This window comes from Balaenoptera musculus, chromosome 11 (assembly GCF_009873245.2).
Source record: "Balaenoptera musculus isolate JJ_BM4_2016_0621 chromosome 11, mBalMus1.pri.v3, whole genome shotgun sequence".
In the NCBI taxonomy this organism is placed as follows: domain Eukaryota; kingdom Metazoa; phylum Chordata; class Mammalia; order Artiodactyla; family Balaenopteridae; genus Balaenoptera; species Balaenoptera musculus.
In genome coordinates, this window is record NC_045795.1 from 6,391,158 (window position 1) to 6,408,136 (window position 16,979).

The 16,979-nt window shown below is 38.4% G+C and overlaps 1 long non-coding RNA gene across 2 annotated transcripts; it reads left to right on the forward strand.

Moving 5' to 3' along the window:
• Nucleotides 1-481: 481 nt before the first annotated feature.
• LOC118903865 lies at nucleotides 482-4,831 on the forward strand. 2 transcript variants are annotated; one of them, XR_005021884.1, is made up of 3 exons: nucleotides 482-575; nucleotides 3,445-3,580; nucleotides 4,605-4,831. It is a non-coding gene; the product is annotated as an uncharacterized LOC118903865 (long non-coding RNA). The 2 variants fall into 2 exon arrangements; XR_005021885.1 differs by having other exon boundaries at nucleotides 3,448-3,580.
• Nucleotides 4,832-16,979: the final 12,148 nt, after the last annotated feature.

The window sequence follows — 16,979 nt, forward strand, 5'->3', positions numbered from 1 at the left end:
TTACTATTGCGGGTGCCATCATTTTCCTTTCTTCTTTTCTTGCCAAATTTAAAAATGTCCATAACTTATTGGTTTATTGATTCATTCATCCTTAGATATAGTACTTTATTAAAGATGTTTATTGGACATAGATATTGTGCTAAGGTGGTGGAGAAAAACCTGTGTATGTCACTTGCTGTGCCCTCCACCAAGACACACTTAGTACTTAGCATGTAGTAAATGCTAAACAAACACGTGTTCTTCTATCCACCCCCCTCCTTTTCTGTCCACATTCGTCAGTTGTCTTCCCTGTTTATTTAAATTTATTTTATTGGAGACAAAATCATTCTTTCTTTAAATAAATGCCATGTATACAAAAGATGGGCGGTTAAAAAATTTTTCAGGCATAATCGTACCATCTTAATTCAACTGTTTATTTTTTTTTATCGTTCTCGCCAGGAGTTACTTACCTGTATACATAATCCCTTGTCACAGGTTTATATTGAAGTCATTGTGGCCTTATATTCACACATGCTGGCTTTTGCTCTATCATTTCCAAAAACTCAAAGTGAATAGTGTAAAACATAGAATGAAAGGTAAGTGAAATTCTATCACTCTGAGATATCATCCCAATATCTTAGTGACCATGATTTTATGTATTTCCCTATGCACATATACATATAATTTCATATGGATTGAATATTGTTTAAAGTGTTCAAAGGTTTAAAAATCATACCTATAATATTTGAAGACATTGTAAAAATAAACATTTCAAGGAATCAAACCTGTATTAAGTTCTCCCATTGGTTTGCCACTTTAGTTCTACATGGCTGCTTCTAAGTCTTTTTCAACACAAATACATATAAGAGTAAATATCCAAATATGTAACTTTAGCAACATAACTAGGATTCTGTAGCTCACTTAATATAACTTAATGTCTTGAACATAATACCATATCAGTGCTTCTCTATTTACCTCATTCAATGTTTTTTAATTAAAAAAAATTTTAACTAAATAATACATATGTATATATATTTTCAAGAGCACCTGCTACTATGAGGCTTGAAAATAAAAACAGCAGTTGACAACCCCACCCACTCTTAACTACTCTAAGAAACTTCTTTGGACATTTCTTCTGCATTAAAATTTGTTTTTCAAAATAACATTTGTGTATTGCCATTTTTAGACTTTCTTATTTTAGACATTATTTAGACAGTGATTTCTTACAGCAGAAAGATGCAATTTATCTTTTCTACGGAGCTCCATAACCCCCTTCATCTTCTTCCACTTGCATATCTGCTATATTTCAATCACAATTTTTGTGTTAATTCACTAGCCACTGTGTATATGACTATAGGCATATTGTTTACAGCTAAGTAATGCAGAGTACGACAATGACATCCCCTTTCCTGTACTGCTCAGGCAGTTAATAATTGCCTTATTTTGTATTATTTTCTTAATTTCCCTTTACACTTATTATTAATTTATCTTCAGATTCTCTGATAAGACTGTCACATCCCTATAAATACGGTGATGTTTTCCTTGGAGATATCCACCTCTATTTTCCCTGGTGACTTAAACTTTTAATAATATGTTTTGATTGGGTTCTTTTTCATTCATTGAGTTGAATGTTTCATGGACCCTTCAATCTGGTATCGATGTTTTGGGTTATTTTTTGTGCTGAGAAATTTGTTTGTATTATTTCTTTGAAAGATTTTTTCTTTCTGATTTTGTTGTTCTCTCTTTCTATAACTCTTAGATTGATTCTTTCTTATACAGTTTTTCATTTTTGAATATGTTTGTTCTACCTTCTCAGGAAGTTCTTTGATTTTATCTTCTAGTCCTTAAATTGATTTTTTAACTTCTCTTATACAATTTATTAATAATTGTATAATTATTAATTTCCAAGAGCTATTGTTTTATGAACAACCCTTTTGCTTAATAATATCCTTCTTTGTTTCATAAATCTTCTCTTACTTTCTCACTTTTTTTTAGGCTACCAATTTCAGGATTTTTGTTAGTTTGTTTGTTTCTTAGTTTTCCCTTTCTCTCTTAATAGTCTTATTTTTTCTGAGTTTCCTTTCTCTATCTCCTTTAATCTTTGTCTTTCTTGTTGGAGGTTTTAAAAAATGTTTTATATCTCTGGCTCTCTGTTTATATTGAAAATGAGGCAGTGATGCACTAACAAGAAGGACTGGATATGTGAGTGGGCAGATTTGTTGACTGTGTGTAAACTCAACCTTTGGGTTGGGACCTTCCGAGAGCCAGTCTCTATAGGAATTTTTTCTTGGATTGGGGGATTTTCCCAGAAAGAAACCCTCCAATCTCTTGACTGTGAGACCAGGGTAAAGGTGGTGTAGAAGAGAGTGTGATTTTAGTTTGGCTGCAGGGCTCTGAGAGCCAGACAAGGGAAGAGGAATGTGGGTTCATAGACAAGGGAAGAGGAATGTGGGTTCGTAGACAAGGGAAGAGGAATGTGGGTTCATAGTCTAATACTCACTTTCACTGTCCCCCTTCTTGGTGCTTCAATCTTATGCTCAACTGTGTCTTATGTCTGTGAACCTAGAGCATCTCTTGTTTAAAATATTTGTATAGTAAACCTCCCATGTCCTGTAGGGTGGCAGAGATGTAGTGACCTGTCTGAATCAGATGGGAGAGGTTACCTGGGGTGTAGTTACTATTTGTACAGACCAAGCTCGTTGTTCTTATCCCCATCCTGTGTCCTTGCCTTCATATGTACCAGCTGCCTCCAATTTTTGAGATATTCTGAGATTGTTTGGTGAAAATTACGTTGTTTCCTGTTGGCCCTTAAATTGAGTGGAGTTTTGATAATGACCTGTAGAGAAAATTTTTAATTTTATTGAGATCCAAGACTTCCACATTCCTTAGCCTCACTGATGCAGTTGGTTTTAGTCTTCTTGTTTTTTTAGCACAAGGTATGACACAAACACCAAAGGAAAAAAACAAAAATAGAATATAAATAAACCTACCAGAAATAACACATCTTGTTCAGTAGTGTTTTAATAAGTCAAGAGCATAAGAAATAAGTAATTTTATAAATAAAGTTTATTATTTTAAAATTGCATTGAAATGGCTGACAAAAGAAATTCCATAAGACAATACCCCCAAACCTTAGCAGAGGCAGGAGGACTGCAAATTACTCCTATAGGGTAGGGATGGCCAGGCCTGTCGGTGTTGTGAACACTGAATTGGTTGTAGATTTAATGAAGGGAATCTACTGTTTGATTTTTTTAAATGTCAACATAAGGAGAACAAATATGGGGCACGTTTCACATGCCATCTATACCTGCCTAAAATATTGGAGCATTATTGCCCTGAGTGTGCTTGCATTCTTTAGTTGTTTCTCTTTGAGGTGTTTCTCAAGAACAGAATGCTTCTTAGGTGCTAAACAAATATTTCATAACCCAGTAAAGACACTATTCAGTATGCTTCCTTTTTCCTTAGCAGGAGTCGCCTGGATATCTCTGTCCAATATTTGGAGGAAGACTTCTGGGAAATGGCTGGCAGTTCACAATGTCTATTGAAGCAAATGAACTCTGTAAAATGAGAGATTTGCAAGAATCCTTAAAATTTCTGCAATGTGAGTTTATTCCCAGGATCAAATCATACTCACCTCTCATGCTAACCAACTTGCTGCAGCCCGGGTGATGGTTTTCTCGGGATGACATGGCAGTGGGGCCTTTTCAATGACTCTAGAACCATCGCGTAGAAAACATTTGGCAGCCTCAAGAGGCGGTCTTACTGACCGTGGCCATATCATTTCACAATTTTTAAATCAAAATCATCCTTCATGTATATTACGCCTGGGGTGTTATTTTTCTTAACAACATCAGGAAACTGAAGGATTAGCTTTAGGATAGATCCTGAACGGTCTTGCTTTTTCTGTGATTTAAATCTGAAAAGAAGTCATAGACTTCCTCAAAAATGCAGAAAAGCATTTTTTACTTCTGCTTTTCTCTGCACACAACCCTCTATCTGACGGTCACAGGGACTGAACAGATATCAACAAGAAATGGAGGTGATCGAGAAAGAAGAGGCATGTATACTAATTTCTGCAATTATCAATTTGTCCAATTTTGTAGATTGATAAGGAAGCGATGGGTTTAAGCTTTGGCAGTCTTTTGCCTCCTGTCCCCTGGCAAATTCTGTAATATTGACAGGATCGGGCATGTTCAGGGGGGTATGGCTGTAGACCAAATTCTGTAATTTTGGAGTTGGATCAGCAGTAACAGGTTGTCAGATTAGCATCTGATGTTGGTGAGAACATCCAGGTGAAAGATGCAGTAGGAGACCACATACATCTGAGAAAGGAGCTCGGAACACTCTTTCCTGAGGAATTCAACCTCCTATCAGTAGAGGTAAAGTGGATATAAGAAAAATGCCATGGGTGTGGAGAGAATGAGGGAAGGTCATATATTTCAAAAAAGAATATTGTTTACAAGGAGTGTTAATAGGTTTCAGGGGAAATGTTAATTTTTTTTTTCTCCTAGATGAAATAGCTACTGTAAGTTTTTAATGGTTAATCATTCATTCCTGAATTTTTATATTAAGCATTTTATATTACTTTATTGACCTAACTTTTATGCTCTTCTTCATTTTGACAGTAAAGAATGACCAGGCAGTACTCTTTGAAAATTGGAGACCATTTGCACCTGCTCTCTGTTGAGGAAAGTGAATAATAGGGTGCCCTCAAGGAATTTCGAAGGTATCACTCAACAGAAACTTTTGTGTCTGAAGAAAACTAGATCATTTTATCATGGTAGGCATAGTGATATGTTTGCTTTAATAAAATGCCATATTTCTGCCTTTAATCTCTTGTCAACCAGCTATTAAAAAGCCCCAAAGTGCATGCGTGCAGCACATGTAAACACTTGTGGTTTTGAGGTTACCACAGAACATACTAATAAAGCATGTAATTTGTGTTTTGTGCACAGACTGTAATAATTTATTGAGTGGTAGAAAGAAGCTAGAGAAGGATTTTCTCTAACTGTAGCCAGCAAGTCAATTTAATTTTAGGGCTCTACGCAGAGGTGCATGCAGGCACATGTTCATACAATGAAATCATGTGTAAAAAGCATCAGAAAGCCTCCAGAACAAAAGTGGGGCAAAATGTAAATTAGTTTCACACACACTGAACGCATTCTATCAAGTGTTCTCATGCTGTTCCTTCAAGCTAATCAGCTGGGAGGGTGGGTATTCTTTCCCAAAGAGATGTGTGTGCCTGTGTATCACACACTGATAGTATGACAGAATGTAGATTAAGTTAATTCAAGTAAATTAAGATAAATCATCATGGCAATCACATTTTAAACTTCATGAACATGAACATGATCTCCATAGCGCCTGTGGATTAGTGTTGCTCCTTTATTTTTATAGGGAATAACAAAATGTGGAAAGGTCGAATCACTTTTACAGGGTCATGGAAGAGCTAATGGTCTGACTACAGCTTCTACCAATCTTATTGGAGCAGCTGATTTCTCTGTTTATGCAAGATCCTTATAAGTGAGGATTGCATCTTACTCGTGTTCATGAAACTTCTTCCCTTGTGAAATACATTGCACACAACACACAAGAAATGCAGATCATTTGAATGGAAATGCCTCGAAAGGGAAGAAATGAGAAACTTTACTGTATACATGCCAATGTCTGGAAAATTTTGTGAAATTCTGTAGTTTGGGAATAAAACCAGACTTTATGCAAACAAAAACATGTTCAGTTTAGAGAAAATGTCTGTGCCCAGAGGAAATGGGTCTTAGGAACCCTGTGTTTATTCCAAAAAGATGCAACACCTGTCACCTGGAAAGCAAATCACCATTCTCTATGCTTTTCTTTCCTCTTAAAATGTATATACTGGGCTTCCCTGGTGGCGCAGTGGTTGGGAATCCGCCTGCCAATGCAGGGGACACAGGTTCGAGCCCTGGTCTGGGAGAATCCCACATGCCGCAGAGCAGCTAGACCTGTGTGCCACAACTACTGAGCCTGTGCTCTAGAGCTCACGAGCCACAACTACTGAATCCCACGCACCTAGAGCCCGTGCTCCGCAGCAAGAAAAGCCACCGCAATGAGAAGCCCGTGCACCGCAACAAAGAGTAGCCCCCACTCGCCGCAACTAGAGAAAGTCCACATGCAGCAACGAAGACCTAACGCAGCCCAAAATAAAAATAAATAAAATAAAAGTAAATAAATTAAAAAAAAATTAAAAACAAAAAAAATGTATATACATATATTAGTTTTCAGTTCAGACAAATCTTTTGTGGTTCAAAAGCTTTGGAATTTGAGGCCAAATTAAAATGAATCCTTTGTACCACCTTTAAGCCATAACCCACTTCTTCCTTTGGTACACATATACTTATCTAATCAACCAGCTCCCATGGACAACTAAGGATTGAAGAGCTTCCTTGGCCATGGAAAGCATAAAGGCATTTTGCAAATCTGTAAGGAGACAATAGCAGAGTATGCCTGAGAGCCATTCTATTTAAAGCAGAATTGAAATTGCACTGATCAAACCTGGGAAGGAGTTTTCTACAAGGGACTCAGCCAGTTTTCTACTCTCATGAGAAGGAAACCATGATCTTAGTGGCCATTCTAATCCTTTCTGTGGTCTGAACTTCTTTACTCTTTGATCATTTGCTCACATAATAAAGACATACAGAGAAAGGAGAGGGGAAGGAAGGGGGAAGGAAACAGAAAAAAGAAAGGAGATAATTAGAAAACCCCATCTTTCAAATGTTTATCTTATGCATAATTCGAAAACCCCATCTTTCAAATGTTTATCTTATGCATGTTGGCTGGTAGCGTTTTGTTTTGTAGCAACAGTAGCTCTGAAGTCAACATTCATCAAACGCCAGGAACAAATGTTTTCAGATTGATAAAAGTTATGATTTGGAAGATTTTTGATTGGCATAAAATGTAACAGATAAAAAAAGTAGAGATTAGTTATTTAATCTCTAGCTGAATTAAAACAAGCTTAATTGGGGCTCTTTTGCTTCACATCCTTTTTGGTGTTTACCTGTGGGTTTCTAAACCCTGTGTGATTGTCAAGGCATCTTTCATGAAGCACCTTTTAACTGAGCCAGTTTCTTTTAACACACACTCTGAGGGGAGGAGGGACTAACAGAGTCAAAACAAAGGTAGCCCCCAGCTCATGTTTAAATCTGTAGCTCTGTAAGTTTGCAAAGGTTCATGCACCTCAAACGTACCTAATTTTATTTTAATATAATGATCGAAACAGCTATTGAAACGTTTTAGATAAAAATGGGCAGATATAAAGAATAATAACAAAAACTGAATCAATTTAGAACACCAGGGGCTTCCCTGGTGGCGCAGTGGTTGAGAATCTGCCTGCCAGTGCAGGGGACACGGGTTCGAGCCCTGTCTGGGAGGATCCCACATGCCGCGGAGCAACTGGGCCCGTGAGCCACAGCTGCTGAGCCTGCGCGTCTGGAGCCTGTGCTCCGCAACAAGAGAGGCCGCGATAATGAGAGGCCCGCGCACGGCGATGAGGAGTGGCCCCCGCTCGCCACAACTAGAGAAAGCCCTCGCACAGAAACGAAGACCCAACACAGCCACAAAATTAAAAAAAAAAAAAAAAAGTAACCAATGCCAAAGCTTAATAAAAAAAAATTAAAAAATAAAAAAATTTAGAACACCAGGTATAGACTGTACTCTAAAATTGTTCAAAAATCAAATCGGTATCCACTACTATCTTTTTTAGGGCTTTCATCTTTATTTATTTATTTATTTTTTAACGAAAGTATCATACACAAAGGCTATAATTCCTATTTAAAGTAGTTAATTCAAAATAACTTCATGATTGCAGTTAGAACCATAATTGATACCAAAACACACAGCATTGACATCACAGGATATAATCCAAGTTGAACTCACTAAATCTACTGGTATCTACATATATGTAAGACCTGTTAAAAACCAGATAATTTTCCTCAATATGAAGAATGAAGGAAAGACAATACTTTTTCTTTTTTTATTCCCACAGGGCATATATACATATCTTTATATTGAGATCTATAACAAACTGAAGAGTGAAAATCTAGAGCTAAGAAAAAGTGTCACAAATTCAGGTTCCAAAAGAGTTGGATAAGGTCAGTGGCTTGTCAATATCTTGAGCAATCATTGAAACTTTATAAGAACTTGTGGATTCTATATTTTAGGATCACAATCGTCCATGATTTAAGATTAAGTAGCTATAAAAAACATTTAGATGTAGATTCAGGCACATCTGGACTAGATTTTGCTGAGTGAGACCTCTGGAATAAAATTACTAGCTGTTTCTTTCAAAATATAATTTGCATTTGCTCAACTTTATTTGGTGTTTACGTTTCATATTTGAAATAATCATTAGCTCCGAATGAGCATTAAAAAAATTATTCTAGGGTCTGTTAATTTTGGAGCCTGACTGGCTCAAAATATCCATAAATTCAAGTGCAAACTTTCTTAAATTCTGATATTTAAAAAACTTCATTCATTCATTTGTTAATTCGTTCCTCCACGTGCCTTTGGTAGGGTCTAAATAAATATTTGCTGGATGGAAGAATGAATGAATGAATGTGAGTGAATTTCCATACATCTGGGGTGTACCTCTCACTTATGAAATAATCATTAACTCTGAATGAACATTAAAGAAAAATCGTTCTAGACTGGTGATCACATAGTAAATGCAACATTAAATTTCTGGCATGCATGGAGATTTCTTTCTAATGATGAAATTTCATAAATAATATATATGCATTTCAGACTGTACTCCAAGACAATTGGGGAAATTTGTTCTTCTCCTTTAGCAGGAACAAGCTGTGGTGCCTTTGAGGTCAGTACTGGCACAGGGGTTGTTATCAAGGTTTGCTGCTACCCTGGCACATTCGCTTGCTCGCTCATTATGACTTTGTTGGGCGTATCTCAACTATAACCTCAGAAAAAGATTTCTACTTAGCGTTGGCAAGGTGAAACCAAAGTAGCATATATTCATCAATGGTTTTTCCCAGAGCATTCTTCTGGCAAGAAATGTCAACAATTTAGCACATGACAATGACCATCTGTGTGCAGATGTCTATAAGAGGCATTTGTAGCTCCTCTCTTTCAGATTAGATTAAGGATGACCGTGAAGAAAGGGGAGAAAACAACCTTTCTCTGTAGCATCTAGCACTACTTCCTCTATATTTTCTGATAGAGTAGTAGCAGGTACTATGGCTGTTTCTTGAAATCATACTTTATTTTTCAAACAAGGACATTTGGTGCCTGAAACGCCTCTAGGAGTTTATTTCACTGACTTGCATCTCCAAGAGGAAGGAATTCAGATGAAGTGGGACCCAAGGTTCAGGCATGCGAGGCAGACTCAGGAGTAGCCTTGGTTGCAGGAGGTATTGAAGGGTCTTCCTAACAGTGCTCACCTTCAAGGTGGGAGAAATCAAAGCACAGAAGCTGGAGCCAAAGAAAATGCTTCCTGGTCAGAAAGGGTGATTCTGAGATCAGAGGAGGATTCGTCACCCATATCACCCCCTGGTCCGGCCCTGGGAGATCACGCCTGAGTGTGAGGGACGGAGCTATGAGAGAGGAAAAAAAACCAGAAACAAATGTTTCTGTTTTGCAGGAACACAGCTGCGTGGCTGTAAGGGTCTTATAGTGGGTGATCACATGGTCGCAGGATGTCCCAGGTAGCAGAAAGCTCAGCTCATAGGTGGCTGCTCAGAGGCCCTCGAGAACCCGTCCCTGACTTGTGGCTGTGGTCAGACTGGCTGTGGACAGTTTCAGGTTATACAAAGGTAGTGCCGGGAAACAAACATCAGCAGCATCAATCACAAGAAGAAAACCAGGTTGGCAGCCCCAGGAAGCTGGAGCGGGTGTGACAACAGCCAGTTCTTGAGCACTGACTCTATGCCTGGAAATGTTCTAAGTGCTTCACCTGTAGGAATCATTGTACCCCTCAAAACAACTCTGTGAGTTAGATCTTTTTAGTATTCCCATTTTACAGACAAGACGGTGGAGGCACAGAGAGGTTAAGTAACTTGACCAATGTCACACAGCAAAAAGTGGCAGAGCCACTGTTTTAATTTGGATTGAAGAGGAAAGTGAAGGGTTTTTCTAGAATCTGAGAAACATTTGAGGTGGGTGGGAAGGAGGGATTTTACTTTCAAGTGGCATCCGGGGTACTGAAATAGACAGGAAGAGCGGGAAAACTATTTTTTTTTTTTTTTTAGTCCTAGGTTAATGTGGCCTGAAAACATTCCTCTGGAAGCAATGGAGCAGCAAATACCTTTCTCATAAGCACCGCCTGTGAGAGTGGCACTTGAATTAGCTCCAAGAGAACAGGAGAGGAGGAGAGGAAAGGCACACGTCCAAAATGCCCATCACGAGTCAGGCGCTGGCCCAGGTGTGTTACCACGCATCCGATGCTCACAGCAATCCTGCCATGGATCACTTCCATTTCTATTCTGTAGTTTAGGAAACAGGCTCAGAGAAGCTAAGCAAATTTCCCAAAGTCCCACAGCCACAAAGTTGCAGAAAGGGGATTCAAAATGCAGGTCTGGGACTTCCCTGGCAGTCCAGTGGTTAAGACTCTGTGCTTCCACTGCAGGGGGCATAGGTTCGATCCCTGGTCAGGGAACTAAGATCCTGCATGCTGCATGGCGTGGCCAAAAAACAAAACAAAACAAAATGCAGGTCTGACAAGTTCCAAAGGCCATGCTCTTTTCAGAATCTTATACTGCTCCTCCCCAGAGAAGAGATACAGCAGAAAAGGAAAAAAATGTGAACTTAAAGCATCTTTCACGTTAAAAAAAATTGCCATCCATAACAAACATTAAATTATTCAATTGCTCGTTCACTTGAATTAAACACTCCTCAGGACACAATTGAGGGAGATCCTGTTCATCTACTAACAATTACAAGGAAACAAGAGCAATGTTGCCAGGGACTCAGTCGTTAACTGGAGGTTCTAACTAAATGCATCTCTGCTGCTTTTGAGTAGGAGGAGGACAAGTGCTAAACGTCTTAACTTGCTCAAGTGCTTAGGAAGCACTTTGAAAACAGGACTGTCACAACTTTGTACAAACGGGCAGAGTGAGTCAAAAACCTCTGATGCACAAAGGATACTACCAGCTTCACCCATGCAGTGATTTCCCCAAATGCTTATATTAATTAAATGGCCCGCTTCTGCTCTAAAATGTTTCTCCCATGCCTCTCTCTCAGCCCACATGCTATGTTAAACCTCAGGTATGACAGTGTGGCGAGCAGCCCCTGATTTTAATGACTTATATATGGAAAGTTGCTTGGAAATCAAATCCATTGTCTCACAAAATAGTTGTTATAAAGATGGCTAGATTTTATTATTTTTTTTTAATTACCATTTCTTATTTATTTATTTATTTATTTTTGGCTGCGTTGGGTCTTCGTTGCTGCACATGGGCTTTCTCTAGTTGCAGCGAGCGGGGGTACTCGGGATTGGGAGGGGGTCCTTTGGTTTGCTTGCAAGTTAGGAACTAGTGGTAATAGTTACAGCTGTTGTTCACAACTTAAGTTAAAATATAAACCTCTTCTGACTATTTAGGAAGTCAAATATGAAGACCAATTTAGAGAACATTATGAATAAAATTGCTCTTATTCAAGTTTTAACCAATTCTCGCTCACACTAAAACTTAATGGACCAAAGACATAAGACTAGACTTTCAACTTCATAGGTTCATAATATGGAGGAAACCGAAGTTCAACAAACACGAAGTAGAAGATTTATATATTTTGAACACTGTCGTATTTCATGTTATCACCTCCTGGGATCAAGTCGATTCTGTTGGTTGGTGCCAGTTGAAAATGTGTTAGCGTAACTACCACTACATGTGGATGGTGCTTTAAGACTGAATTTAATATTTCTTTTCTTGGGTGACATCAGTTTTTGAGAGCAGAAAACTCAATTTTTCTCTCTAGGTGATGCCAATGAGATTTGTGTGAAAATACACATTTACTGCAAATCACCTTCTCCCATCTTTCCCAAGAGAGAAACAGATCACTGTAAAAGATGTCTCTGGTCTTTTTCCTGGGCTCAGTGGTGTGCCTCTAAATACATCAATCCAGTTTCTTTCTTCCCTTACTTTCTTCCATCCTTCCTTTCTCACTGCCTTCCTTCTTCCCTCTCTCTTTTCTTTCTTTTTGTCTTCCTTCCTTTCTTTCTTTCTTTCCTTCCTTCTTTCTCTCTCTCCCCCTCCCTCCTTCCCTCTTTCTTCCTTCCTTCCTCCCTCCTTCCCTCCCTCCTTTCCTTCCTTTCTTGTTTTTGGTAAAGCAAAGAGGGAAGTTTATTATTTCTCATAGTCACCACCTCTATCTCTGCTCTGAATATTCCTGCTGTCCATGTTGCCTGCCAGTGAGTTCATGGGCATGCCAAGGGCACACACATCTTCTTGCCTTTGGATACTTGTGGGCCCGGAACCTGCAATATTTCCCCTTCTCTGTCTGATTTGTTCTCATTAGAACCCCCTGCTCTGTGGAACTATCATCTGCTGCAAGGAATATTCTAGCTCTCTTTCTGTCTGGATTGGTGCCTTCCTTGCTGTTACCCCACATCTGGTGCATCTCCTATCACACTTTATAATATTTTTGACATCTTTTGCCTACTTTTCCCATTAGTCTGTGACCTCCCTTAATCTTTTGATATCTCCTTCTATCCAGCACTAGAGATTGGATTTTCAATCCAGTTTCTTTTTTTTAAATTTAATTAATTAATTATTTTTTGGCTGCGTTGGGTCTTCGTTGCTACACGCGGGCCTTCTTTAGCTGCATCGAGCAGGGGCTACTCTTCTTTGCGGTGCGCAGGCTTCTCATTGCGGTGGCTTCTCTTGTTGCAGAGCATGGGCTCTAGGGTGCGCGGGCTTCAGTAGTTGTGGCACACGGGCTCAGTAGTTGTGGCACGCGGGCTCTAGAGTTCAAGCTTAGTAGTTGGTGGCCCATGGGCTTAGTTGCTCCACAGCGTGTGGGATCCTCCCAGACCAGGGCTCGAACCCATGTCCCCTGCATTGGCAGGCGGATTCCCAACCACTGCGCCACCTGGGAAGCTTGATCCAGTTTCTTTTGAACACTGTATTAGTTTTCCAACAAAGCTGCCACAGATAAAGTGGGAAACATGGACCTACGAATGGTTTCTCTGCCATCTTCTTACCCTTTTTTTTTTAACTAAAATTTTATTTTGATTATTGCCCTAGAAATAATCAAAGAGCAAAAGACCAAAAAATATAAAAAGAAATATAAAAATATATTTATATTATATTTAATTTATATTATATTTATATATTTTATTTATATATTATATATAATATATTATATATTATATATATTATATATATATTATATTATATAAATATATATTATATATTTTATTTATATATTATATTTATATATTATATTTATATTATATTTAATTTATATTATATTTATATATTTTATATAAATATAAAAATATAAAAAGAAAGAAAACAGGAAAATTTCCTTCACCATGAAAGTGGTAAAAAATCACAATCTTCAAAAAGCCTCGAATACCAATTGACATATTTAAATCAACTTGGGTATAAAATAAGCAGTGGTAATTGGCACCGACAGGTGACTTGGGTATGCCTGAAATGTGGGAGGATTATGAGGGCACCATAAGCTTGTATAGTGTGTATTTGAAGAACGAAGGTCCTTTAAGGATTGATAGACATTTGCAAACCAATATTTGTTTGGCTGTGTGTCATTTCTCAGAGATCTATTACTAGAAGCCAAAGAGGAATGGTGACCTGGGACAGAGCATCGAGTCAACTTGATTGACAGCAGGCAGAGGAGGGCATTTGGCATCCAGATGCTCTGAGTTCCATGCTCATAACACATTGCAACAGCCTTCAAGGAAAGGAACAAACAAATTTAAGAAACACACGTCGGTGATCATCCAGAAGACTCTGTGAATTAAGTAGGGGGGTGCAATGGATTTACTGTCCAATGCTCAGAAATTCTGAGAAGTTGCGAATGGTAATGTAGTGACGTTCTCAGGATAAAGCGACAATGCCTACATCTTCAGAGTCAAGTTCAGTCTACAGAAATCCTACACATTTGCCCATGTATCACAAATCTAGTATGGCATTAAGACTTTGTACCAGGTTTCTGCAAACACATTTTAAATGTCTTTTTCTTTCTCACTAGAACTTTAAGGCTACTCTTTTCCTACTACACTTCTATGAAAATGAAAAGGTAGAGTCTTATCTTTCACCAGGGAGCCTTTCGGGTATATAAATAGAGGTCATAGCCATGTGTGTTTGATTTATTGCTCAGACCATGGTAGCGTTCCACATGGCCTTTGGTGTTCAAGGTTTAAATGTTGCATGTCTCCTAGTGGGACTATTATATTTTAAGTACAATTCTTACAATTTATTTTTTCTCTTTCCCCCGATATTTAATCTCAGATTATACCATAAAGGTAAACAGCTGCAGAAACAGAAGAAAGCCCAAAGTCCAATGGAGTTGGATAATCTGAAAAGGGCTGATAAGATCTTTTCAGTCTCAGCAGAGCAAGGCCAGAGGGCAGTGTGTGGTTTGCTTTATGCTCACCAGAATGTTCTCTCATTTCACACAGTCAGTCCTGTTACGTTGAGGACACAGTGTTCTAACACTAGAGGAGCTGTCTTGTTTTTTAGTTATTACGTGTGAGCAAATCTGTTCTGCTTAATTACAAACACATGATGATGCCAGCGATCTGATAAACTATCAGGGGATTGAAAATCAGGTTTGGGGATGTCTGTGTCCTCTGATGCTTCCAATTTTACTGGTGGAACATAGTATAGATAAGTTTATCTGGAAACGCCTCCAGCAAATTCAGTCCTTTTCCTAGTTCTTTCCAGGAGCATTTTATACCCATGGATTATTTGTGGAACAGTTTTCCTTGGTAAGTTAGTTAATGGAAGTAAAACTTCTAGAGAAACTACACTTACATCTTGCTTTGATATTGATCCATTTAATATATTTCCCCTTATTTTTTGAAGGGGGACTTAATCCAGTGATTGGTGTTTTTTTCTGTGACAACATGATAAAGTAAATCTCAGTTTGGAGGAGGAGCCAAAAGTGTCTGGAGACGGGGGTTCTCACCCTGCCTCTGCCCGTATTTAATTGTATGACTTAGAAGAGACACCAAGTGTTCTGTCTCCATTTTCTCAGTCTGCAGGAAGGATCATTCTTGTGGCTAAATGCTTAGGAAAGAGGCTAACACATTATATATGGATAAGGCAATCTACTCAGCTGTGTAATCAACTCTGTTGCCATACTGGTCACTTATATTCCCTGTTTCTCTACTTAATGTATTTATTCATTCTTTCAACGAATCCTTTTTTGTATTCCAATTATGTTCCAAGCCTTGTGCTAGTTACTGGGGAAAAGGCATTCCGTCTATCATCAAGTTTACATTTTATCAGGGAAGATAGACAAATGAATGGAACAAGTAGTCAAATGTTCCGTGCCTTTGTAGGAAAAGTACAGGGTACTTGGTGGGCCTATGCAATCCAGTTGAAAGAGTCTTGGGAAGTCCTGGGAAGGGACATTGAGACAGAAACCTGAAAGATAAGTGAGAGGTAGACAGACGAAAGGCAGTCTACTGCAATATATCCATAGTGAGGGCACAGGTGGTGCAAAAAAGTCAAGGTGAGTGATTGTGTTCAAGGGAACACAACTTAATAGCAGTTCGAAAAACATGGATAATAGAGCATAAAAGACGGAGTGGTAAGAGGAGGCTGGACAGAGTCTGATTGGCCATGACCGTGAGAAGGCTGTGAAGGGTTGAAGTGGGGAAGGGGCTCAGTCAGATCTAAGGTTGAGAACGGCCCTCCAGCCACGATGGGGAGACTGGGTTGGAGAAGTCAGTACCTTTAGGTGCTTAGTAGACATTTGTTGGTGTATGAAGACATAAACATCTTATTAATCCTCACAGAAGAGTCATTGGAAATGGATTCTTCCCTTTTTTTAAATCTATATTTTTATCATCTTTTGCAGAAGAGTATATTATGAAAGTATTTTTATTTTTTCCATGACACCAATAAGAAAAGATGCTCAAATGAGAAGCACACTTCCATGGGTGTGTCTAGGTTTATAAATTAATTTGCTTGTCGTCATCACCATCATTATGTATTTCTTATAGCATAGATTGTCCTGTAGATGAGAAATATGGGTAAGACAAGCTTTGGTGACACACTATGCCAGTTAATTTAGTTATAGATCCTCCCCTTTTTCTCCCGCCCATTTAAATGTTTGGATCAAGACTTTGCAGCTGAGAACTGCATCTTAGAGGCCCCCCAATCATGTACAGTTGGAGGAAATTCTCCTAGTCATCTTACCTTCTTTGCAAGTTGATTTATTTTCCAGTGCCTTCTATGTACTGCATGTGCTCACCACTTTTGATATACAGTGTTTTGCTGATTGATTAGTTATCTGATGCAGTCAGTAGTCCTTATTTGGCTTTCTTTAACTTGAGTTTTGGCCCTCACCGTATCATACTATTTTAATTGTTTGGACAATGTTGGGCCCTGGTAGGGCAGTTCAATGTCTCATTCTCATCCATCCTCAATAAATGAGGAAATAAAAAACTAAAAGGCTGAAATGACTTGAGGAAAGTGGCCTTTCCACCCCTCTTATTCTTATTTTTTTATATCAGGCCTAGTTCTTCGTGTTCTCTGACATCCTTTTTTCCAAAAACAAGTGAAGGAAGCATGGAACCAGTATGTGACCACTTAAAAGCAATAGAAGTAGAATAGATTTAAATGGAAATAGGGCAGAGTCCTCACAAAAATTAACTTTCTTGGACCCTTTCCAGAACTCATCATAAATGAATTGGGTTATTAATGATAAAAGTCTTTATTTAGGAAATGCATTTTAAAATTGTATTTGAAAATGGGTACAGGCTCATTTATTTTAGGCCTTGTATGTGCTTCAACAACAAAACCGACAACAAAAATTGTAACAGAAAG